Raw genomic sequence first — 27,500 nt, 5'->3', positions numbered from 1 at the left:
GTGGACACCTATAAAAACCGACTAGAAGCAGTCATAAAGAACAAAGGCTATGCTATTGACTATTGAAGAAAGAAAATGGACACTGTAAACCTAGGGTATGAATAATTTTGAACATGACTTTTTTTAAAGATATGTGAATAAAATACCCCTGAAACTGAATATTTTTTAATTTGCCTATTGCTGTTATTCTTTCACCTGTTGGTTGCACATAAATCATAAACAAACTTAACAAAATGCTTTCATTTCATCACAACAATGAATTATGTCAAAAATCAACGAGGGTATGAATAATTTTGAGGCCAACTGTACCTATTCAAAATGCTGCCCACCTACTCATCCTCTCTCTCTAAATACAGGGTGGCCACAAAGTCATGCACCAATGTTAATTAAAAAAAGTTAAATTAAAAAAGTTATTAGTAACATTTATTCAAATTCAAAGTTCATTGGTGCGTGACTTTGTGGCTATCCTGTATATATATACTAGCAGAAGTATCCGTCGTTGACTGGGTTCAAAAAGAGCTTTCATAAATTGGACTGATTTATGATAGTGTGAAAGGTTATGAAAGGCGCGGGGGGGGGGGGTCCTAAAGAGATAGTTTCAAATTTTGAGGTATCGAAACCAAAAGCAAAATATGATGACAAGAAAAATAAAATTTTGCGGAAATATATATTTTTGATATCAACTTTGTTGCCATTCGCAGCTAAGAAGTGACCAACAAAATCATAAAAAAACGGAGATTCTATTATTTGCACCCATTGACCCATTTCAATTTCTCAATTTCAAAGAGAATGTAAAACAATATAAAATGCGAGAAGTAAAAAGTATTGAAATTATGCGAAACGAGAGTTCCTTTCACTGTAGGGAATTGCTCCCACATGGAGAATTCCTAGCGCAATCTCAATTTAAGCGATACGTTTCAACAAGCAAAACTAAGAATTCAAAAGTAAATGCTTTAAATTAGAAATTATCAAGTTGTAAGATATGCAACTGTAGAACTGCATAAAAGATTGTCACGCAATCACCAAAACAAAAAGAATGTATAAGATACACCAACAATCTAAACAATAACTCACATATATAAAACTTACATGTATATTTAGTTACGACAAGAAAAAATATACCCAACCTTTGTATTGTTCCTATTTACAATGCCTCCCCACGGGACAGAGTTAGACACCAGGGTCGTTTTTTAATGTGGAGAAAAGGAACAAAAATAAAAATTCTCTCACTCGTGAAGGATTTCTCCTCCACTGACAGAACAAGAAATTGAAGTGCAGCATCTGAAGAACAGATGGTATTTATTTGCTCCCCCACCGAGCAAATTAGGCACAAGGCCGAGTTTTATTGTGAGGAGTCAAGGGAGGGGGAAGGGAAAAGGGGGACCAGCTCCCGAGAGGAGGGAAATGGGAGCTGGTTAGAGGTCAAGCATGTGGGGTTGCCCCCACATCTGGTCTTTGTTAGTCATAGCTAGTCCTAGCTAGTCATAGCTTGCAGTATCTGTCGGAACAGATACTACACTTTGATCTTGTCCCGACCTTTGTATTGTTCAATCATCCTTATATTTCTGCCACAATGCTAATGGATTACTTCACAAGTTTTGAGAATTATTGCAAAAAAAAAAAATTCTTAGAGAAACAGGTGTGTGTGATACTGAAGTCTCAGCCATAATTTTGTCCCACTGAGTGGGATTTTCTAACAAATTTAAGGTCAAACAGGCTTTCTTGTAATCATCAAGAGTTTGTCCATCAATAGTTCTTAGAAAGAAAAATGAAGTCGATCTTATTTCATGAAGAAAGAATCTCAAAAAAATAAAATAAAATAAAAATAAAAAATTCACAGTAACTTGGGTTCACAGTAACTTGGCTTCCAATTGTAGTGTCAAATTTTACATCTGGATGACCATTATGAACATTAGCTCATTTTCTCCGATTAACTGCAAACCGATTAACTGCAAACCGATTAACTGCAAACCGATTAACTGCAAACCGATGGAAGAGATTTTGACTTCTGTGAAGATGATTGAAGGAATTATATCTGATCATAAAATGGTATGCATAAAAATTTATACCTGAAACGTGTGTGGAATCCCCAAATGATATACATCTTCTCCATATACAAACAGTAAAGGAATTTGAAGGTTGTCATAAGATCTGTGAGTTTCACCTACACGTTTCAGCACGTTATCTCTTGAATGAAGAATTATGTCTATTACCAAACTTTCATCAGCAATAAAAGGTGCCACTTTATGTTAGTAAATTGAATCGCTTAACATGCTCATTGGATATTTTTTTTCCTACTCGAAATTCTGCTGATGAACTTTTCTCGATGGCAGCTTTAACGTTAAATCGGGTGTTTATCATGTCGTTGTTTTACCGTTATTTCCATGGCAAGTGCTCGTTTGAGCTCCAATCTCTGGTCCCCCCCCTCGCCAATCTTTTACGAAAAACACCAGTCTAGCTGAAGACGCTGTCAAAAATTTTTCCCCACTCTCTATCTGTGCCTAAATCAAAACGTAGATTCCATGAACACAGATTCTTTCTTAGAACAGCACGCCAGTGGAACTCTGTTCCGTCTGCCTGTTTCCCACCTGACTACAACTTGGATGTCTTCAAATCGAACGTAAACAAATTCCTGATGAACCGCCCCCTTAAGTAGACGCTTTATGAAATCTCAACACTAACGTACAACGTACTGTACATGCAATAACCCTTATCCCTGAGTGGCTTCCGGGTCTTGATAAGTGGTGACCTCCTTGTAAACAAAAAAAACCCCAATTATAACGAGAGTGATTCTGTAAAAGATATTTGTAATAACATAAACAAAAATACACACACATCTATTAAAAATGATTTTGAATCAGGTGAGATCTAATGAAAGGACCATAAGCACTCTTCATCTGTGCCTAAATCCAAACGTAGATTCCATGAACAAAGCTTCTTTCTCAGAAGTGCACGACTGCGGAACTCTCTTCCATTTACCTGTTTCCCACCTGACTACAACTTGGATGTCTTCAAGTCCAACATAAACAAATTCCTGACAAAACTTAAGACACTATCAAATCTCCAATACTATACTACGATACTATCTCATTGATTACTGTACATGCAATAACCCTTATCCCTGAGTGGCCTCCGGGCCTTGATAAGTAGTGACCTCTATGTTAAAAAAAAAAAAAAATTAAAAAAAATTATTTTTGTTTTTCTAATTTTTTTTTTTTTTTACTTAAAAAATAAATTTTTATTCGATCTATCAAACTATAAAAATATCTTTGAAAAGCAAAGAAATTCCATTTCTTTGTGTTTTTGAAATTTTCAAGAAATTATTTAAAAAATATTTGTAAATAAAATGTGTTTGTGAATAAATAATTCCGAGTGTAGGATCTATCATGAAAAAAAAAAATTTTTTTTTTCATTTTATTTTGGAATGAATGATTATAAATTCAGTATCAGCTTTTTCCTCATGAGTTAGAAAACAAATCCTTTTCGACTGAGGTAATTATTGCTTATCACAATCTTCATTTATAATTCATAAAATCGACCTTGTGATTTACTTTGGCCTACTCTATCTACCTCATTAATTGTTTTATTTATTTAATAATATTAACTGAATTGTTTTTATTTATTTAATAATATTAACTGAATTGTTTTTATTTATTTAATAATATTAACTGAATTGTTTTTATTTATTTAATAATATTAACTGAATTGTTTTTATTTATTTAATAATATTAACTGAATTTTTTTTATTTATTTAATAATATTAACTGAATTTTTTTTATTTATTTAATAATATTAACTGAATTTTTTTTATTTATTTAATAATATTAACTGAATTTTTTTTATTTATTTAATAATATTAACTGAATTTTTTTTATTTATTTAATAATATTAACTGAATTTTTTTTTATTTATTTAATAATATTAACTGAATTTTTTTTATTTATTTAATAATATTAACTGAATTTTTTTTTATTTATTTAATAATATTAACTGAATTTTTTTTTATTTATTAATAATATTAACTGAATTTTTTTTTATTTAGTTAATATTAACTGAATTTTTTTTATTTATTTAATAATATTAACTGAATTTTTTTTAATTTATTTAATAATATTAACTGAATTTTTTTTATTTATTTAATAATATTAACTGAATTTTTTTTATTTATTTAATAATATTAACTGAATTTTTTTATTTATTTAATAATATTAACTGAATTTTTTTTTATTTGTTTAATAATATTAACTGAATTTTTTTTATTTATTTAATAATATTAACTGAATTTTTTTATATTTATTTAATAATATTAACTGAATTTTTTTATATTTATTTAATAATATTAACTGAATTTTTTTTTTTTTTATTTAATAATATTAACTGAATTTTTTTTTATTTATTTAATAATATTAACTGAATTTTTTTTTATTTATTTAATAATATTAACTGCATTTTTTTTTATTTATTTAATAATATTAACTGAATTTTTTTTTATTTATTTAATAATATTAACTGAATTTTTTTTTATTTATTTAATAATATTAACTGACTTTTTTTTATTTATTTAATAATATTAACTGACTTTTTTTTATTTATTTAATAATATTAACTGAATTTTTTTTATTTATTTAATAATATTAACTGACTTTTTTTTATTTATTTAATAATATTAACTGAATTTTTTTAATTTATTTAATAATATTAACTGAATTGTTTTATTTATTTAATAATATCAACTGAATTTTTTTTATTTATTTAATAATATTAACTGGATTGTTTTATTTATTTAATAATATTAACTGAATTGTTTTATTTATTTAATAATATTAACTGAATTGTTTTATTTATTTAATAATATTAACTGAATTGTTTTATTTATTGAATAATATTAACTGAATTGTTTTATTTATTTAATAATATTAACTGAATTGTTTTATTTATTTAATAATATTAACTGAATTGTTTTATTTATTTAATAATATTAACTGAATTGTTTTATTTATTTAATAATATTAACTGAATTGTTTTATTTATTTAATAATATCAACTGAATTTTTTTTATTTATTTAATAATATCAACTGAATTTTTTTTATTTATTTAATAATATTAACTGAATTGTTTTATTTATTTAATATTAACTGAATTTCCATCTAAAATATAAATGTTTTTTTTTGTTTTTTGTTTTTTACTAAACTATAGTTTAAATAAAATAAGTTGTTTGGAAATATTGTCAAAACCAATTTAGGTGACTGAAATAGGATTTGACCAATATTTAAATAATTTATGATAAAAAAATGGAAGAGTTTAACTAAATGCTTGTAAGTAACTTTGATATTTTATGAAAAAAAATCAGTTACTTAAAGGGGACAAGAACACACAGACAGAAAATAATATCAAATTGTTTAACCCTTCCATTTTTTTATCAAATTATTTAAATATTGGTCAAATCTTATTATAATCACTTAGATTGGTTTCAACATTACTCACAAACAACTTATTTTTCCTAAACTATACTTTAGTAAAACGAATTAAAAACTATTCTATCAAAGCTTGGTAGACCGCATAATTTTATTATACTAAACTTGTTCAAACTGAATCACGCTTATCACAATATTCTTATGTGGATCTATAATTAAATTAAAAACAAACCCTCGTTATACTTTGTGACATATTCTATGGAGGCCAGGTACGAACGCCCCCCCCCCCCCATTTTATCATACCATCCCTGAAACATACTTATCAAATTATTTTTTATCAAAATCCCTTGTAAAAGTCTTTTTTGATTTTTATTTCCATTCTTTGCAGACCCCACAATTTTAATAAACCACCCCTGTTCAAAAATGTAACATACCCATTTTTGCTCCTCTATTATTGTATGTGATCAGTTTAATATAATAGTAAACCATATAGTAACCTATTCACACACACACACGTTCAGCTTTATTATATATATAACTTTTTATTTGTTTTACATATAGTTATAGCAATAAAAAATAGAATCGAACACGCCTCTTCTTTACCCCACCCCCTTAGTTAAACTAAATAAAATTAAACATAAATAAAAATCAAAACAAAATACATTATCTATATAAAAGCAACCTGGGAGAGAGGGGAGTCTCCCTAACAACAACAAAATTACTTCTAATGACAAATCATGAAAGAAAAATTGTCAGCATAAAATCACTAGATGATGCAATTTACCACCTGAAACCAAAAGAAATTCTCATATATATAATGTGTTTATGTGTTGTGTGCGCGGTTTTGGTTTCAACTTCCTACAGGTGGCTAGAGGAGTGTTTTCTTTATCCTACAATTAAAAATAAAAAAAAATGGAAAATATAAAGAGAAACTTGTTCTCTTGTTACTGGATGATTGTGCACTTCCAACATCCAAATGAAAAATATTCTCTTTGAACGCTAGTCTAAATAATAAGCAATAGTTTTTGTAATAATAGGTGGCCTTAGACTTGCATGAAAAGAATTCTAGCGTTTCACAAGCAGACACACAGAAAAAGATATTTTGATGATTGAAAACCTTTTTCAAATGAAGTTCCAGATAAAAATATCATACATAATGGTACTGTGTTTGTTTACACCTGTTTCAAAGCAGTGTTTATTTTAGGTCATAAAATGAATGATAAAAATTATGAATTGTCTTTTTCAGATAATTGGTTCGTTTACGATTAAAATCACTTTTTCTTTGTTCATAATCATAAAAAAAAAAACAAAAAAAACTACATGACTAATCGGCCTCAGTGATTTTTATTAAATTAAAAAAACAAACATTTTCCCATTAAAAATCAAACTATTTTTCAAAATATTATTGTTCCTTAATTTTTTTTTCTACACGAACAAAGTTTCTTCCAAATCAATAAATTAAAAACAAAAACAAATAAAAAAATCTGGATTAAAATTTTTTCACATCGAAACAAATTTATATACACACACGTTTGCATAAGCTGACAAACCAAACTTTGATTCTGATTAGCCAATTTTCATTTGTTATTGCTCTACCATGTTGTTGACAAACATACTTCACTACAATTTATTTTAAAAAAAGATACATAATCCGATTTGACAGTTATTATTAATATCACATTTTTAAATGAACATCTAAAATAAAAATCAGACAAGGGGGATAACTCTTAAATGTTCCTTATTTGCATGGTAGCTAAAATATTGAACTTAATGAGAAAAAAAAAAAAGGTGTGATTATAGGTTCCCGGATAACCAATATAAAACCTCTGCCCCCTGATGGCTATATCCACTTACAGAAAAGGTTTTGGAAGTTAATTCCAAGGATATTACAGAGTTAGCAATCCCAGAGAAGTTCAAGGGTGTCTACAAGAAAGTTTTGGAAACTCTTGTTATTATGCTGGAACTATGTGTATTAATGCATGTTCTTTCAACCGTTCTAACAACATAGAGAAAGTAGGATTTACTACTTGAGTAACGGTTTGACTGTCACACCAACTTTTGAGCACAGCTCGTTTTGACATGAAAATCAATTCATCAAAATCAAAACAGCAGATTCAAAACAATGCACCTAGCACATAGAAAGACTCAATGTACTTACTGGCATCTAAGCTTCAGCCTCTGTCCCATCGATGAAACGCTGCATCCCTCTGCCTGTTCTACAAGTATTTTAATGGTGAATGCTCTGACGAACTGCAGACACTTGTGCCCCACGACGTAGACACCCTCGACAAACCCGACAGGCAGCTAAATCCCACCCCCACACAGTAGAGATCCCTCGATGTAAAAGATCTTTCTACTCCAGTAGTTTCTTCCCCAGAACCGCTAGACTCTGGAATTCCATTCCAGGTCCCTGCTTCCTTAACTGTACTGACATGCAGAAGTTCAAGTGTAACGTGAACCGACATCTTGCTGCCCAAATTCCAACATAGTGCCCCAGTAGTTGCTGCCCCTGATAGTAGCCCCCTACACCAAAGTGGCAATGTGCCTTGTTTGGGGTGAAAATGTAATATAAAAAAAAAAAATAAATAAATAAATAAATTTAAAGAATATACTTTATCTTCTTTGGCAGCTTGTTAATGTGTTACATGATGGAGGGAACCTATGTAAATAGCAAGTAAGTGAGCTAGTGTGGTTTTTGACAAGCGTCACACTAAGTGCATGTCATAATGACCCAAATCTGTAAAACAGAATCACTCCCAACCTAGCACACAGAAAGGCCTCAATAGACTTTCAGATATTTAAGAAATATACTTTATCTAGTTTGGCAGATTATTAATATGGAGACATTTTTAAATATATATCTAGGAATAAAAATCAGTTAATGGGGAATAACTTAATCTTTTAGTAAGAGTTACGTTTCCTTATTGACTTTTTTTAGTTTAGATAGTGCACCTTGTTTCATCGTTTTTTTTTCACCCCAAACAAGGCACAGTGCCACTTGGATATAAAGAGGCTACTATTTGGGATAAAATTTGAAGAGATATTCATATAGGGAGTTGAGCAGCAAGATGTCTGTTTACATTATACTTGTCAGTACAGTCAGGGAAGCAGGGATCCGGTTGGGAAGTAGAAGGCTGTATGTCATTTAGGAATCTCTACAGTGTAGGGGGGAATTTTGCTGCTTGTCTGGTTAGACATCGAGGGAGTACAAGGGTTTGGAGTTTGTCGGAGCACCTTTGATCAAAATACTAGTAAAATAGGCACAGAGGAAAAAGGTGCGGTTGTAGATCATAGAAATATTTAGAAAACAAATTTGAACATCAGTCAATTCATTTTTGTAGGATTTCAATAATGACAGCAAGTTGTACAAGTATCTCTCTTACTTGCTAAGAGTGATTGGAATTTTGACATTTTTTATAGTAAGAGCCACTTGTAGTTAAGGAAGGGCCAGACAGTAAAAATAAGACCGGGGGGGGGGCAATTTCCAGACACTAGGTCAGTGGGGCACCAACACTGTTTCTCTTATTAACAAAAGGTGTGTCTGGCTTTCTTATTTTTAAGATTTCCAAACAATCACCCCTTACACAATTTTTATGGTTTACTGAATTCAACTTTTATTGCTAAGAAAAAAAAAAGGGGGGGGGGTACTTCCACTTTTTTACGTTTTTTTTTTTTTATATAGAGAACTAAATCGACAGAATAGGACACCCACAATGAATGGGCAGTAATCCATGCAATCTGGGATTGAACCTGAGATCTTTCTATTTCCAGTTGAATGCTCTATCAGAGAGTATGTACTGGTTCTAAGTTTTGAAAAAGATAAGTCTGACATAAATGTTTAAAAATTAAACTTGAGTGCATCATTTTAAGGTGGAAAAGAATTCATGTTTCTTTATTTTTTTTAAAATCAATTGATGAATACAAGATTTTTTTTTTTTTTTTGGTAATTTTATGTTGTATCAGCAAATTTTAATGAAAAAAAAAAAGAAAAAAAAAAGGGCAATTAAAGCGAAAGATGAATAGGAATGCTCATCTATGTCAACATTTTAGTGTGCGCTTGCACACACACACACACACACACACACACCCCAGTGTCCGTATGTTAGTGTTTGCAAACGTTTGTATGTGGTGTGTCTTTTTTTTCTCCCTCAAAGTTTTTAGTTGCTGAAAGGTGCTGAAGATTCAATGTGACAATATAAGATCCTCATCTAGAAATCGCATGGCAAGACTGAGGATATCTTAGCACGACAGACACTAATATATAGTTTTTAAATAAAATACTTTATATTAAATTTTATAAAATGTACGATCAAGTATTTTGCTTTTTTTTTTTTTTTTTCAACCTATTTATGATACAAGGACAAATATAGATAAATATAAAAGAAATAGAGAGACAGACGGACAAAAGAGAGAGACAGACGGAGAGAGACAAACAAAAGAGAGAAAGACATGAAAAAAAGGGCAGGCAGAAAAGAAAGAGAAAGACAAAAAAATTAAGGAAAGTGGCAAAAAAGAGACAGGCGAGAGAGAGAGGGAGGGAGAGAGAAACAAAGACAGGCTACAGAAAGAGAGACGGGCAAGAGAGAGAGACAGACAAGCAAAAAAGAGAGAGACAGAAGCAAACAAAACACAAAGAGAGAGAGAGAGAGATAGGAAAACAGAGAGAGAGAGAGATAGGAAAACAGAGAGAGAGAGAGAGATAGAAAAACACAGAGAGAGAGAGAGAGAGAGAGAAAAACAGAGAGAGAGAGAGAGAGAGATAGGAAAACACAGAGAGAGAGAGATAGGAAAACAGAGAGAGAGAGAGAGAGAGAGAGATAGGAAAACAGAGAGAGAGAGAGACAGAGAGAGAGAGAGAGATAGGAAAACAGAGAGAGAGAAAGAGAGAGAGAGAGATAGGAAGAGAGAGAGAGAGAGAGAGAGAGAGAGAAAGGAAAATAGAGAGAGAGAGAGATAGGAAAACAGAGAGAGAGAGAGAGAGAGAGAAAGGAAAACAGAGAGAGAGAGAGAGAGAGAAAGGAAAACAGAGAGAGAGAGAGAGAAAGGAAAACAGAGAGAGAGAGATAGGAAAATAGAGAGAGAGAGAGATAGGAAAATAGAGAGAGAGAGAGAGAGGAAAATAGAGAGTGAGAGAGATAGGAAAATAGAGAGAGAGAGAGATAGGAAAATAGAGAGAGAGAGATAGGAAAATAGAGAGAGAGATAGGAAAATAGAGAGAGAGATAGGAAAATAGAGAGAGAGAGAGATAGGAAAATAGAGAGAGAGAGAGATAGGAAAATAGAGAGAGAGAGAGAGATAGGAAAATAGAGAGAGAGAGAGAGATAGGAAAATAGAGAGAGAGAGAGAGATAGGAAAATAGAGAGAGAGAGATAGGAAAATAGAGAGAGGGAGAGATAGGAAAACAGAGAGAGAGAGAGAGGAAAACAGAGAGAGAGAGAGAGGAAAACAGAGAGAGAGAGAGAGAGGAAAACAGAGAGAGAGAGAGAGAGGAAAACAGAGAGAGAGAGAGAGGAAAACAGAGAGAGAGAGAGAGAGAGATAGGAAAACACAGAGAGAGAGAGATAGGAAAACACAGAGAGAGAGAGAGATAGGAAAACACAGAGAGAGAGAGAGAGAGAGAGAGATAGGAAAACACAGAGAGAGAGAGAGAGAGATAGGAAAACAGAGAGAGAGAGAGAGAGATAGGAAAACACAGAGAGAGAGAGATAGGAAAACACAGAGAGAGAGAGATATGAAAACACAGAGAGAGAGAGAGAGATAGGAAAACACAGAGAGAGAGAGAGATAGGAAAACACAGAGAGAGAGAGAGAGAGATAGGAAAACACAGAGAGAGAGAGAGAGATAGGAAAACACAGAGAGAGAGAGAGAGATAGGAAAACACAGAGAGAGAGAGATAGGAAAACACAGAGAGAGAGAGATAGGAAAACACAGAGAGAGAGAGAGAGATAGGAAAACACAGAGAGAGAGAGAGAGAGAGATAGGAAAACACAGAGAGAGAGAGAGAGAGAGATAGGAAAACACAGAGAGAGAGAGAGAGATAGGAAAACACAGAGAGAGAGAGAGAGAGATAGCAAAACACAGAGAGAGAGAGATAGCAAAACAGAGAGAGAGAGATAGCAAAACAGAGAGAGAGAGATAGCAAAACAGAGAGAGAGAGATAGCAAAACAGAGAGAGAGAGAGAGATAGCAAAACAGAGAGAGAGAGAGAGATAGCAAAACAGAGAGAGAGAGAGAGATAGCAAAACAGAGAGAGAGAGAGAGATAGCAAAACAGAGAGAGAGAAAGATAGGAAAACAGAGAGAGAGAGAAAGATAGGAAAACAGAGAGAGAGAGAAAGATAGGAAAACAGAGAGAGAGAGAAAGATAGGAAAACAGAGAGAGAGAGAGAAAGATAGGAAAACAGAGAGAGAGAGAAAGATAGGAAAACAGAGAGAGAGAGAAAGATAGGAAAATAGAGAGAGAGAGAAAGATAGGAAAATAGAGAGAGAGAGAGAAAGATAGGAAAATAGAGAGAGAGAGAAAGATAGGAAAATAGAGAGAGAGAGAAAGATAGGAAAATAGAGAGAGAGAGAAAGATAGGAAAATAGAGAGAGAGAGAAAGATAGGAAAATAGAGAGAGAGAGATAGGAAAATAGAGAGAGAGAGAGAGAGAGATAGGAAAATAGAGAGAGAGAGAGATAGGAAAATAGAGGGAGAGAAAGATAGGAAAATAGAGAGAGAGAGATAGGAAAACACAGAGAGAGATAGGAAAACACAGAGAGAGAGAGAGATAGGAAAACACAGAGAGAGAGATAGGAAAACACAGAGAGAGAGATAGGAAAACAGAGAGAGAGAGATAGGAAAACACAGAGAGAGAGATAGGAAAACACAGAGAGAGAGAGATATGAAAACACAGAGAGAGAGATATGAAAACACAGAGAGAGAGAGAGAGAGAGATAGGAAAACACAGAGAGAGAGAGAGATAGGAAACCAGGGAGAGAGAGAGAGAGAGGAAAACACAGAGAGAGAGAGATAGGAAAACACAGAGAGAGAGAGATAGGAAAACACAGAGAGAGAGAGAGAGATAGGAAAACACAGAGAGAGAGAGAGAGATAGGAAAACACACAGAGAGAGAGAGAGAGAGAGAGAGAGAGAGAGAGAGAGAGAGAGGAACACAGAGAGAGAGAGAGATAGGAAAACACAGAGAGAGAGAGAGAGATAGGAAAACACAGAGAGAGAGAGATAGGAAAACACAGAGAGAGAGAGAGATAGGAAAACACAGAGAGAGAGAGAGATAGGAAAACACAGAGAGAGAGAGAGATAGGAAAACACAGAGAGAGAGAGAGAGATAGGAAAACACAGAGAGAGAGAGAGAGATAGGAAAACACAGAGAGAGAGAGAGATAGGAAAACAGAGAGAGAGAGAGATAGCAAAACAGAGAGAGAGAGAGATAGGAAAACAGAGAGAGAGAGAGATAGGAAAACAGAGAGAGAGAAAGATAGGAAAACAGAGAGAGAGAGAAAGATAGGAAAATAGAGAGAGAGAGAGAAAGATAGGAAAATAGAGAGAGAGAGAAAGATAGGAAAATAGAGAGAGAGAGAAAGATAGGAAAATAGAGAGAGAGAGAAAGATAGGAAAATAGAGAGAGAGAGAGAAAGATAGGAAAACAGATAGAGAGATAGGAAAATAGAGAGAGAGATAGGAAAATAGAGAGAGAGATAGGAAAATAGAGAGAGAGAGAGGAAAATAGAGAGAGAGAGGAAAATAGAGAGAGAGAGAGAGAGAGGAAAATAGAGAGAGAGAGGAAAATAGAGAGAGAGATAGGAAAATAGAGAGAGAGAGATAGGAAAATAGAGAGAGAGAGATAGGAAAATAGAGAGAGAGAGATAGGAAAATAGAGAGAGAGATAGGAAAATAGAGAGAGAGATAGGAAAATAGAGAGAGAGAGAAAGAGGAAAATAGAGAGAGAGAGGGGAAATTAGAGAGAGAGAGAGGAAAATATAGAGGGAGATAGGAAAATAGAGAGAAAGAGATAGGAAAATAGAGAGAGAAAGAGATAGGAAAATAGAGAGAGAAAGAGATAGGAAAATAGAGAGAGAGATAGGAAAATAGAGAGAGAGAGAGATAGGAAAATAGAGAGAGAGAGAGATAGGAAAATAGAGAGAGAGAGAGATAGGAAAATAGAGAGAGAGATAGGAAAATAGAGAGAGATAGGAAAATAGAGAGAGATAGGAAAATAGAGAGAGAGAGAGAGGAAAATAGAGAGAGAGAGAGAGGAAAATAGAGAGAGAGATAGGAAAATAGAGAGAGAGATAGGAAAATAGAGAGAGAGAGATAGGAAAATAGAGAGAGAGAGATAGGAAAACACAGAGAGAGATAGGAAAACACAGAGAGAGATAGGAAAACACAGAGAGAGAGAGAGATAGGAAAACACAGAGAGAGAGATAGGAAAACACAGAGAGAGAGATAGGAAAACACAGAGAGAGAGATAGGAAAACACAGAGAGAGAGAGAGATATGAAAACACAGAGAGAGAGAGATATGAAAACACAGAGAGAGAGAGAGAGAGAGATAGGAAAACACAGAGAGAGAGAGAGATAGGAAACCAGGGAGAGAGAGAGAGAGAGGAAAACACAGAGAGAGAGAGAGAGAGGAAAACACAGAGAGAGAGAGAGAGAGGAAAACACAGAGAGAGAGAGATAGGAAAACACAGAGAGAGAGAGAGATAGGAAAACACAGAGAGAGAGAGAGATAGGAAAACAGAGAGAGAGAGAGAGATAGGAAAACACACAGAGAGAGAGAGAGAGAGAGAGAGAGAGAGAGAGAGAGAGAGAGAGATAGGAACACAGAGAGAGAGAGAGAGAGAGATAGGAAAACACAGAGAGAGAGAGAGATAGGAAAACACAGAGAGAGAGAGAGAGATAGGAAAACACAGAGAGAGAGAGAGATAGGAAAACACAGAGAGAGAGAGAGAGATAGGAAAACACACAGAGAGAGAGAGAGATAGGAAAACACAGAGAGAGAGAGAGAGATAGGAAAACACAGAGAGAGAGAGAGAGATAGGAAAACACAGAGAGAGAGAGAGAGAGATAGGAAAACACAGAGAGAGAGAGAGATAGGAAAACAGAGAGAGAGAGAGAGATAGGAAAACAGAGAGAGAGAAAGATAGGAAAACAGAGAGAGAGAGAAAGATAGGAAAATAGAGAGAGAGAGAGAAAGATAGGAAAATAGAGAGAGAGAGAAAGATAGGAAAATAGAGAGAGAGAGAAAGATAGGAAAATAGAGAGAGAGAGAAAGATAGGAAAACAGATAGAGAGATAGGAAAATAGAGAGAGAGATAGGAAAATAGAGAGAGAGATAGGAAAATAGAGAGAGAGAGAGGAAAATAGAGAGAGAGAGGAAAATAGAGAGAGAGAGAGAGAGGAAAATAGAGAGAGAGAGGAAAATAGAGAGAGAGATAGGAAAATAGAGAGAGAGAGATAGGAAAATAGAGAGAGAGAGATAGGAAAATAGAGAGAGAGAGATAGGAAAATAGAGAGAGAGATAGGAAAATAGAGAGAGAGATAGGAAAATAGAGAGAGAGAGAAAGAGGAAAATAGAGAGAGAGAGGGGAAATTAGAGAGAGAGAGGAAAATATAGAGGGAGATAGGAAAATAGAGAGAGAGAGATAGGAAAATAGAGACAGAGAAAGAGATAGGAAAATAGAGAGAGAGAGAAAGAGATAGGAAAATAGAGAGAGAAAGAGATAGGAAAATAGAGAGAGAAAGAGATAGGAAAATAGAGAGAGAAAGAGATAGGAAAATAGAGAGAGAGAGAGATAGGAAAATAGAGAGAGAGAGAGATAGGAAAATAGAGAGAGAGAGAGATAGGAAAATAGAGAGAGATAGGAAAATAGAGAGAGAGAGAGAGGAAAATAGAGAGAGAGAGAGAGGAAAATAGAGAGAGAGAGAGAGGAAAATAGAGAGAGAGATAGGAAAATAGAGAGAGAGATAGGAAAATAGAGAGAGAGAGATAGGAAAATAGAGAGAGAGAGAGAGATAGGAAAATAGAGAGAGAGATAGGAAAATAGAGAGAGAGAGAGAGAGAGATAGGAAAATAGAGAGAGATAGGAAAAAAACAGAGAGAGGAAAACAGAGAGAGAGAGAGAGAGACAAACAAAAGAGCGAAAGGGACAGACAAAAGAGATAGAGAGTGAGACAAAAGATATGTAAAGAAAGACAAGAGAGGAGAACAACATTTCCTTTAAAATAAATTATGTTAATAATAATAAATTATGGTATTGCATTAAATTTTTTAACAGAAGATGTTTTCATGGCAAATCAACCCTTTTCTTGGTTTGATCTTGAAACACAATCGCTTGTTACAATATGATCGTCATCACTTAACAGTGAAACTTGAGTCCAAAAATCTTTTCAAGCAAGTGATAAACATCATCTTAAGATAAGAAAAAAAATTCAATTAAAACGATTTATATATATATATATATATATATATATATATATATAGTGTTGAGATAACTTATCGGAATCAGAAAATAAAAACTCATCAGAAAAATTTGTGGCTATTTTCCGATGCCAAAAACGATTCTTTTAATAGTCTCTTTTTTATTGGATTTTGTTTAAACCAAAATCTTCCACTGTTGGTATTACTGATGAAATAATGAATATTTATTGATTTTAAATTACCACTCAAACGGGTTTTACTGAAAATGTACGATCAAAATTACGCACGATCAATGTACAAATGACTGCCCCTGCTGTTTGTCGTATAGAAATAACGTGTAAAGTTGCCGGAATCAGCAGGAGCCTCATCGGACATTCAGTCATGTCGGATTTTGGTCGGACATGAGGGTGTTTACTAAAATTGTACAACTAAATAAATTACGATTATTTGCTCCTGCTGCTGTTTTGATATTAAAGCAGCTGTGACACGAACTAGTGGGTTTATCAGTGGAAAATATTTACTCACAAGTTTCAGTCAAGGGTATTTTTTTTTTTTCAAATATATAATTATAGATTCATATAAAAGGTATTTACAATTTTTTTTTTTTAAATATTCCCTCTGCTTTTGCTCTCTCTCTCTCTCTCTCTCTCTCTGTTTTCCTATCTCTCTCTCTCTCTCTGTTTTCCTATCTCTCTCTCTCTCTCTCTGTTTTCCTATCTCTCTCTCTCTGTTTTCAGTTTTTTAGTTTTGCACTGGAAGCCAGTTTGTTTTCCCCGCTATGCGGCGATCAAAAAATATCTCAAAAATAGCTTGTAAAAGTTGGATAAATTAAAGTGAAGTAAAAAAAAAAACACAAAAAAAACTAACGTAAGGCAAACGAACGATGTTAAATGTAAAAATCGAAAAACCAAAAAAGAAAACAGAAAAACGAATGTTAAAACTAAAAAAAAAAAAAAAAAAAACCACGTAAAAAATGGCTTAAATAAGCCTGTTTCGATATTAAAATTTTTAAAAATTGGTGGGTACCCAGATGTTTTTAGGTGTGTGTTTGTACGGTCGGTGGTGGTGGTGTTAATGAAAACCTAAGAATAAGCGAAGTAAAAAAAAAAAGAAAAAAAACAGAAAAACGAACCTTACATGAAAAATGGCTTAAATAACACTGGTTCAATTCAATATTTAAATTTTAAAAAAATCGAAATAAAAAAAAAAGAAAAAAAAAAGAAAAAAAGAAAAGGCATCTCACACCACGATTCGAACCCAAAATGTTTAGATAATGAACCAACGCGCTAACCGACTGAGCTAACACGACGTACATGAAATTCAGTCAGTTCTTCAACTATTTAAACTAAATCAGGTCATGACGTCATCTGACACATGCGTAGAACTGGTCGTCGTCATGAGAGGACGGTTTTTGTCGACCCCCCCCCCGTAGAAAATTGTCAATTTCGGGGTGAAAAAAATGAATGTTTTTGGCCAATTTTTCGATATTTTTTGGGCGAAGGTTGGAGCTTCAATATGATACCAAGTTTGTGAATTTTTGTTGTCTGTCGAAAGTTTTTAGCGGATACACAAACACACATACAAACATACATACACAAATTTTCGCTTTTATATTTATAGACTAGCGGGGTAGGGGGTATCCGGTGTTGCGTGGGTGTTTGAAGGTGTGTGTGGTTTTGAGTAAATCTCCGAGGGAGGGCGGGGGGGGGGTAAAATTAAAAAAAGTTTTGGTAGGTGTGTATCGAACCCAAACCCTTGAGGCGAAGTTGGAAATTAAAGTGTGAAAAAAGAAAGTGTGTGACTTTAAACATTGACCCACCGCGAGATACTAACGGAAACACGTTTGAATTTATTTAATTACTTAGATTTGGCAGGTGCACGTTTTAATGACTTAATGAGGTCAACTTTGACTGCGGGATAGTATTTCATTTACTTTGGAACGCTTTTTTTATTTTTATTTTCCGAAGATGTTAGTGGGGGGGGGCAGCTCCCATTGTCCAAATTGAATAGCAATTGTTTGATATAAGAAAATATATCCACATTGATCAAAGCTGATTGCTTTCGGACATTTCCGGCGATCGCCACCGGAAAAATACCGCCAGAATTAGTGTCGCTTTTATTATAGGAAAAAGCCTAATCCACATGTGGCGAACGACAAATGTTCAATATTTATCTTCCCGAGGTTGAGCAAATTAAATAGACAGGCGAGCTCCGTTGTTTACTCGGAGATATTACGATTTATATGTGATATAAAAAGTTTTAAGAAGTTGCGAACCGACTGACCGCTTCTCGGAAAAAGCCTTTCTTGGACATACACAAAAAGCGAACATACATACATTTTCGCTTTTATATATATAGAATAGCGGGGGGTACCCGGCATTGCCTGGGTGTTTAGAGGTGTGTGTGCTCGGCCGGTGGGGAGGGTTATCAAAACATAAGAATAAGCGCGAAGTAAATATTTTTAAATATTAAATAAAAATTAAATATATTAAAAAAAAGTTAAAACTTAAATCGAAAAAAACACAAAAAAAATAAACGTAAGGCAAACGAATGATTTTAAATGTAAAAATCGGAAAAACAAAAACAAAACAGAAAAACGAAGGTTAAAAAAAAATCTGAAAAATAAAAAATAATAAAAAAAAACACGTGAAAAATGGCTTAAATAAGCCTGTTTTAATATTAAAATTTAAAAAATCAGTGGTGTTTTTGGGTGTGTGTCGTCGGTCGGCTGTGAAGTGTGTTAATGAAAACCTAAGAATAAGCGAAGTAAAAAAAAACAAAAAAAAACAAACGCTACGTGAAAAATGGCTTAAATAACCCTGCTTCAATATTAAAATTTAAAAAAAAAAAAAGACATCTCACACCACGATTCGAACCCAAAACCTTTTGATAATGACCCAGCGCTCTAACCAACTGACCTAAGACGACGTACACGTAATTAGGTCATTTATTTTTTTAATCTTTAAACTAAAGCAGGTTACAACGTCATATGACGCATGTGTAGAAGCGACATCGTCATGAGAGGACGGTTTTTGCTGACCCCCCCCCTGTAGAAAACTACTGATTTCAGGGTGAAGGCATTAACGTTTTTGGCCAATTTTTCGATATTTGTCGGCCGAAGGATCGGATATTAAAATGATACTGATCTCGTGAAAATCCGTGAACCGTGTCGAAAGTTTTTAGCAGACATACAAACGCACACACACATACATTTTCGTTTTTATATATATATACTAGCGAGGGGTACCCGGCGTTGCCTGAGTGTTTTGGGGTATGTGTGAAAAAAAAGAGGTGGGTTTGAAAAAAAAAAAGAAGCTTTTCCAACGCGCAGTTGGAAAATAGTGTGAAAAAAAAACAAAAAAAAACAAACAGGTGCTAGTTTTTGATTGACGTGATGGCGATTTTGTGCGAGACAGTTTTTAATGAGGTCAATTGAAAAACCCGCTCGCCCGTCTGATATGACGAAGTCGACACTGGCTCTGGGCCTGTGATTAGAGTCGAGTTTCGCTGTTGTTTATACCGAAAAGCGAATGTAATGCGTGCCAATGCGGGAAATGTGGAATAATTAAGGTTTGAAAGTGAATAAAATTAAATAGACAGGCAAGGTCCGCGGGTAACTCTGAGATATTACAATTTATGGATGATATAAACAGTTTTAAGAAGTTGCGAAGCGAGCGAGCGCTTTTCCGAAAGAAGCCTTTTGCAGACATCGCGGAAAAGCGCGCGCGCGCACACACACACACATTTTGCCTTTTATATAATATATATATATATATATATATACACACATACACACACATACTAGCAGGGAGACCTGACGTTGCCCGGGATTGAATGATGATCAATAACTGTTTCACACTCCTATATTTTAATTGTCTCATATACAACAAAGCTTAGACACACAATCATAGTCTACGTTCCTCAAAGACTGTGACAATATTGGCCATGACAAGTACTTTTAGCAAAGCTGGAAGGCATTACCTTATTTTGATAAAGGAAACGGAAGTGAAACATTCTCATTGGCTTATATATATTTACACACACACACGCACACTAGCAGGCTGCCCTGCGTTGCCCGGGCGTAAAATACACATATATTCATAAAAAAACTGAGACATATGCATGCAAGTAATATGTCTTTTCTAGATAATTCACTTCTTGTAAGTAAAAAAAAAAAAATACTTTGGCTGAAATCGCAACCAAAACCTAAAGACAGTAAGTTAAGTTTGATAACAATTAGGCCATCTTGACACGATCTTTAAAAAGTGTTTTCAAACCCACTAATTTTTAACATAATGAACCTGCCATGTGAACCATTCATGCATGTGCATTCATGGAACAGTGAGCAAACAGATAAAAATTCGACAACCACTTAATTTTTCAATTTTCACCCCTTAGCAGCCCATTTTTTCGGATGCAAACCAATTAAAAAGTTTTCCACATGTCTGAATATCCTATATACAAAATTTCAAGTATGTAGATCAGAAATCTGTTGAGTATATAGGTTGAGAATGTTGGCAAAAATGTGTCGATTCTAATAGTTCTTAGTTCAATTAAGAAAGTTTATTATGAAAGGAGTTATGATCTTTCGAAGTTGAACGCCAAAAAACGACATTTTTGTACCAACCTAATAAAATGGCCAGCTAATGTGTGCATGTGAAACCCCCTTACCGCCAAAAACAATGTATATAGTATTAATAAATGTGTCTGATTTTTACACTACTACAATTTTATGAATCAGGCGGTGAGAGGTGAACAAAACACTTGAACCAACAACCTGGTTCAAGTCTAGTATGTTCCACTTTAGTGTTGGGGTGGCATCCCTACAGATTCTAACAATGGACTATTGCTGACGTCACTACTGGTAACCAGTTTCTGCTATTGTGTAGTCTGGACTTGAGACTTGGGGATGGGTTTTAACCCTAATTTGTCCTTCAAGTTGAGCGGAGTCCCACTCAACCAATATACGTATCTGTATTTTCTGTTAATATATATTTCATTTCAATGTTTCACGTTCTTCTTTTAACATTAAACTACAGCACTTATGCTGTGGGCAACCTTCACATAGTACCTCCTCTAAATACCTGATGTCTTTCTAAAAAGAATTCCAAGAAGATATCAGGAAAATCAATGTTAACTGACAATAGAATGCTTTTATTCAAAATGAAGGAAAAAAAGCAAGCGATACCCACTTTTTGTGTTCACTCATAAAAGATAATCAACAAGTAGCTCTTTATGGAATGGAATTGGCACTAACCCTATTCGGGTTTAACCAGCTTCCTCCAGGAGAGGAAGTTCCATGGGAGTATGAAAGTGATCCCCAGTCGCGTGTATATTCATGTTAGGGGAGATGACGATGTTAGGTTTTTGCAACTCTTGCAGGGAGGTGTTGATGTCCTCCTACATACAGCGCCTGGAATTCCCAAATTGGTCACCCATTTTAGTAATGACTAGGCTCAACTTTGCTTAACTTTGGTGATCTGACGGGAATTGATGTGTCAATATGATTATACTGTATGCATGGCAACATAATCATGTTTGACACCAAAGTTAAGCAATTCTGAACCTGGCCAGTACCAGATGGGTGACCATATGTGACTTCCAGGCGCTCTCCGCTTATTTCTGCATTGTTTCCAGTTGCCCTGGACTTCTCCTTGCCACTAGACTCATGCAGTGCCGATTTAGGAAAGGTGTGGTTGGGATTGCGCAACTCTTGCCCCACAATAACATGCGCAGCCGCTCTTAGAAGGGATATCCTGTGTCTTTCAAAATTAAACGGAGTGATTTGATGGCAGCTCTTTGTAGACACAGATAATCTATTATGTGGAACACAAAAAATGGTCACCACTTGCTTTGAAACAGTGAATTCCGTTTTCATTTCCAACACATTTTTTTTCGCTCACTGAAAAGTGATGAAAATTTGATCTGAAAATATAATACGTTTCTGATTTTTTGAGATGAGGATTGGTTATTCGTATTATTTGGATTCATTGGCTACTGTTCTCATCTTGAGATTGATTTTTCACGTTTCGGTCGATGTAACCTCTGACCTTCTTCAGGTGTATCTTGTCGAACTCATAAATGTTTCTGTTGAATTTGGGAATTTGGACAGAATTTTGGGTGGAACTCTTTATTTACTTCACAGGGGTAGCACGCTCGTTCCTGAAGAAAGTCAGAAGTTACATCGACCGAAACGTTGTGAAAAAAAAATCACACTCAGGATAAGAACAGTAGTCCAATGAATCCAAATGATACTGAAAATATAAAACAATTCTTCCGGCAGAAGAGACATGTCCGGACCAATGAAATCTTGGTACATCAAACAGATACTAATATATAGTCTTTAAGTAATATATATATATATATTCAAAGATGGTGTAACAAAATGAAAAAAGGGTTGCAGCTTCTCTCCAAATTTTCGGATTTTGTAATCATGCCCATATGCCTTTATTTTCTTCTAAAATTGATAAATGCTTTTTCTTCTGATGAGTTAAGGGCGAAATAAATTCAATAATTGGCATAATTACGTGAATGATCTTGCGCTACGAAACAGGTGCTCTCAAGAATTGTGCATGCCAACATACTTTAGGAAATAAATTTTAAGATGATCAACACCCTGAAATTTGTAATATAAACTTGTCATTTATTTGTTATATGCTCTGTAGTTACATTTAGCTTCATAAATTAATGAATTGCATGCTATTCACATGAATTAAATAAAGGGCTCCGCTCAATATTCTGTCCAAATTAATAAAATGTGAAATATAAATGAATAAATATATTTCCCAACACACATATCTATATATATAAAAATGTAACTCTTGGTTCGTTCGCAATTAAAAGTTTAAAAAAAACACTGGACGGATGGCTTCCACGTTTTGGTATATGTTTACTATATCCATGTGTGTTTTTATATATTTCTTTTTAATTATAACATTATACTTAATTTTTCTATGATAAATTGGTGTTTTTCTTTGTACCGAGAGGCCATTTTTTTTATTTAGGGACAATTATTTATTACCGCTTCCTGTCACGTGACCAGTGTTACAATTTAGCGGTTTGCCTGCTAGATCTGGAGATTTCGTTTGCAATCTAGCGGGGAATTCTAGAAAATCTGGATATATTTGGCACCCACACACCCGCAATTTTAGATTAAAAAAATAAAGAAAAGCGCTTGAAAATACTTTAAAACATAAAATAAACTCATTCATGTAAGTAAAAAAAAGTAGCATTTATTGCCTTTGGTAACAATTATTTATTGATTATTTGTTTTGTTTTTCACCTTTTTTCGGCTAACCATTCTTAAATCTTGCTATAAAATCGATTTTTCCAAGTACATTTTAGGTGGGGGGGGACATTCCAACCTTTGAAGTTTAGTTTAAAATACGATCTAAGCAAGCCTGCTTTATTTAGAAGTATTTAGTCGATAATTGTAAAAAGCAAGAAAAAAAAGAAAAAAAAAAAAGAAAAAAAAAAGTCATACCAATACAGTAGAATTTAATTATCTACCAACCTAAATACTTTTAATATGCTAAAACAAAGTTTTTTTGTTTTTTATTTTTCTAATTTCAATGTTGCACCATTATTGTGATGTTTAATTTGCAGTATATTTCAATTTAACTTTTATTATAAAAAGTTTGAGTTTATGATTTGTTTCCTGCAAAAAAAAAAAAATAAATATCCTCTCTGAAAAAAACCGGCAAAACTAAGCTGATAAAATATGTAAGCCTTCTGGGGAGCTAACCGCTTCAATATAATTCCAGTAACATGTAGTGAGAAAACACGGAACATTTTATATATTGAATATACTATATTTATAATTTTTTATGGTAGGAAGTTAAAATATAGAGTTGGGGGGGGGGGGGGATTAGCGATTTTTGGAAAATTTCAGACGATAAAAATTAAAAATCTAGCGATTTTCTGGAGATTTATTTCTCCTGATCTCGTGGGTTTTTTAAAATCTCAGTTGCCAACATTGCATCACTAAAAAAACACTATAGGCTTAATGTAAACAGAATGTGTTTACAATACCGGTAAATTTTCAATGGGTTTAATCACATAATTATTGATAATGTAACCATGTGATTGAAATTTAATTTAAATTAACCACACGTGATCGCTTTGCTATCAAATATTCATCGAAAAATGGTAGGTACACACAAAATGAATGCCGACGCTCAAAGTGTATAAACATTTTGACTCCTCCCTTTACTTAAACATTCACCAAGAATCAGGAAATTAACGAATTTTAATGAAAATTGCAGTATTTTTCAAATAATGATCGCAGAATATAATGAACTAATTATTTTTACTTAACTCTTAGTGAAAATGTTTTATTTTTTTTAAACAAAAATACCTTTACTAAAGTTATGGTTTTCAGTAGTAAATAAAAAACGCAAGAATTTATTTTTGCTTTTTTTATATAAATAAAGCATCGTAATTTGTAACAATAAAAAATAATTTTTACAGTAACATTACGAAAAAAGCCCCTAAAGTCCGTATTAATGAATTCGACATAACTCGAAGAAAAATGAATTCTCGCATACTATTCAGGAAATTAAAGATTCAATTAGATTCCTATTTTAGTCACCTAAATTATTTAGGGTGAAATGAGTTTAGGAATTTATAGCCAAACCTAAATATTTTTTTTTTTTTTGCTTAAAAAAAAAAATAGCATTAATACAGTAAGTTAGGTAAAATTTGCATACAATGCTCTGCTTTACGGTTGTTGTAAAAATGGAACAGAAATTTGAATTTCGTTCCCTTTTAAATTCGGTACATTTTTACATTACGTCCAACTCATCGTTCACATTCGACACGTCAACTTTTATAGCTTTTCGGGTATTCTGGCAAGGTTAGGGGTGTCTATTCCGAAAGCTGTTCTTAACATGGGTAGATTGGTAGGTGTGTCAGAAATTTCGTGAAAAATAGTGAATAATTCCACCCCGTCTTTCCAAGCTTATAACTCATCGAAAAATGTAACTCAAGCCCTAATTTTTTTTTTTCCAATTAAAGGAGCAAGGACCAAGGTTTCATTAAAAAAAAAAACAAAAAAAAAAACAAACGACATGTTTTTTTTAAAAAAAAAAAGGTTTTAACTTCGGACTTTACAGGTAAATTTCTAAAAAACACTACTTTTTTTGTTTTAAATTTGAATATATTATTTATTGACCTTTTCTCTTCAATTTGTGATATATAACACTTTGGTGAATAAATTATTTACTTCTTAATAGACATTTCAAAATGGGAGGCGTGAATTATTCTACCCCCCTATCTTTCCAAGCTTATAACTACTTGAAAATGTAATTCAAGCCCTAATTTTTTTTTCAATTAAAGGAGCAAGGACCAAGGTTTCATAAAAAAAAACAAAAGAAAAAACAAACAACGTGGTTTAAAAAAAAAGGTTTTAAACTTCGAACTTTACAGGTAAATTTCTAAAAAACACTACTTTTTTTGTTTTAAATTTGAATATATTACTTATTGACCTTTTCTCTTCAATTTGTGATATATAAAACTTTGGTGAGTAAATTAATTATTTACTTTTTAATAGACACTTGAAAATGGGGGGGGGCATGAATTAAAAAAAAACAAAAAACGTTTGTCTAAAATATTATATTCGGTTTATTGGAAAGAACATAAAATTTCACATTGACCCTGAAAATATCGTAAAAATAGAATCAATAGAAAAATTTTGATAGATTTTTAAAGTTTAAAAATTGAAAAATATTGAGTTCGTAAAATTCATTACTGTTTTTTAAAAAATAAAAAAAAATATTTCTATTACTTTTAAAACAACTTTAATAGTTTATTTTGGAAGTATAATCCATAAAGAAAATAAACAACCCACTTTTAAAAGAGAAATTACGAGATTTTTATATTTTATTCGCAGTTTCGTGATAGGGGTGTAAAAAATTCCTACAAAAATTCTGATACATCTATTAGATTGGAGTGTTTATTCGTTGTAAACGTACCTGACAACCTATAAATGTCAACATTTCCAATGTGAATGGTAAGCTGGACTTATGTAAAAAATAACAAAAAGATATACCAAACTGACTTTTTCGTTTAAAAATGGAATTATTTCCCTTTCGTTATTAACTTTTTTTTTTAAATTTTTTTTTTTTATAAATATTTTGTGTTTTATATACATAAAGTACAATTGTTGAATGTTACTGTTTTGATTATATTCGTTTGGGGGGGGGCACAATTAAAAAATTAAGAAAGATTAAAACAAAGCGAAATTTAAGTTTCCGTTCCATTTTTGCAACAACCGTAAAACAGCGCATACTCAGCAAGTTTTATCGTAATTTATAAGCATAATATTGAAACACTAAATCAACATTTTATTTATTTTTTTGCATAATTAATGATGGAATTATTTTTCTGTTTATTTTCTTAACATCTGTTAAAAAAAATAAATAATTTGTACATTCTCTTGAAAAAAAGAATCAAACTTTTCTCTACTTTCACGTGTTTCATTTTAACAAACTGAGCCACCGCAACGCGTGGCCGGGTACAGCTAGTATATATATAAAGCTGAACGTCTGTGTGTGTCTGGTCACAAATAGGCTCCTACATGGTTGGGTATGTTTGATCTGGCATAATGATGATTCATTAAAATTGTGGGGTCTGCGTATGCGCCTGGTCCACAAAGTATGGAAATAAAAAATTTAAAAATTAAAAAAAAAACAAAAAAAACGTTTACAAGTGTTTTTGATATAGATGTACATAATAATACTTTGATAAGTATGTTTTAACTTTAATAGGGATGGTATAATAAAATTGTGGGGTCTGCGTTTGCACCTGGCCTCCATAGAATGGAAATAGGCACAAACTTTAATAAAGACTTTTCATATCTATCTGCGTAAGTATACTTTGATAATTATGTTTCAGTTTGAAGAAATATGGTATGATAAAATTATGGGGTGTTCGTTCGTGCCTGACCTCTATAGAATGGAAATATGTCACAAAGTTTAACAAGATTTTTAATATAGATCCACAGAATATTGTGATAAGTATTTCAGTGTGAACAGGTATGGTATAATAAATTATGGGGTTTATCTATTTTATTTTTACTTCCATCATATTTTGCTTTGGTTTTGATACCCCCAAATCGCGAAGCTATCTCTTTACAACCCTTCCTTTTCATAACCTATCATACTTTAATAAATCAGAGTCCATTTTCTGTAGGCTGTTTTTGAACCCAGTCAACGACGGGTACTTTTGCTAGTATATATATATGTTATATCTTCCAGTTATGGTTTTCATACATAAAGTAAATTTTACAGTGTATAAGGATTATTTTATCCTAGAGATATTCATAATCGTACTCTATTTCCAAAAGAGGAGAGATATAACATGAGAAATATTTGGAATCAAGTCTCCTCTTGCTGTTATTTCATCAAGGCTAGAAGTTTGGGGGGATATGGTCTAATACAAAAAAGCGAATATGCTCATTTTTCATTTTCAAGTTTTCTTAAATTAGTGAGAGTGCCTGCTAAGATATTCAATAATTTTTATTCACTCAGATAATGACCATTTTAATTTAATCGTGTGTATGTGTGTGTGTGTGTATATATATAACTACTTCGTTTACTCACATAAAATTAATATACGAAAGTATAGATTTATGCGTAAACTTTAAGTATTTACTTCAAAAGTGCT

At 32.9% G+C, this 27,500-nt stretch overlaps 1 protein-coding gene across 9 annotated transcripts in view; it reads right to left on the bottom strand.

Moving 5' to 3' along the window:
* LOC145297806 (uncharacterized) overlaps positions 1–27,500 on the bottom strand; it is a 411,153-nt gene that overhangs the window by 106,918 nt on the left and 276,735 nt on the right. The window lies entirely within an intron of this gene.

The sequence above is a fragment of the Euprymna scolopes genome, chromosome 18 (assembly GCF_053919585.1).
Source record: "Euprymna scolopes isolate OS-2025 chromosome 18, ASM5391958v1, whole genome shotgun sequence".
Taxonomy (NCBI): domain Eukaryota; kingdom Metazoa; phylum Mollusca; class Cephalopoda; order Sepiida; family Sepiolidae; genus Euprymna; species Euprymna scolopes.
The sequence above is the reverse complement of the archived record's forward strand: the minus strand, read 5'-3'. Positions and strand labels throughout refer to the sequence as shown.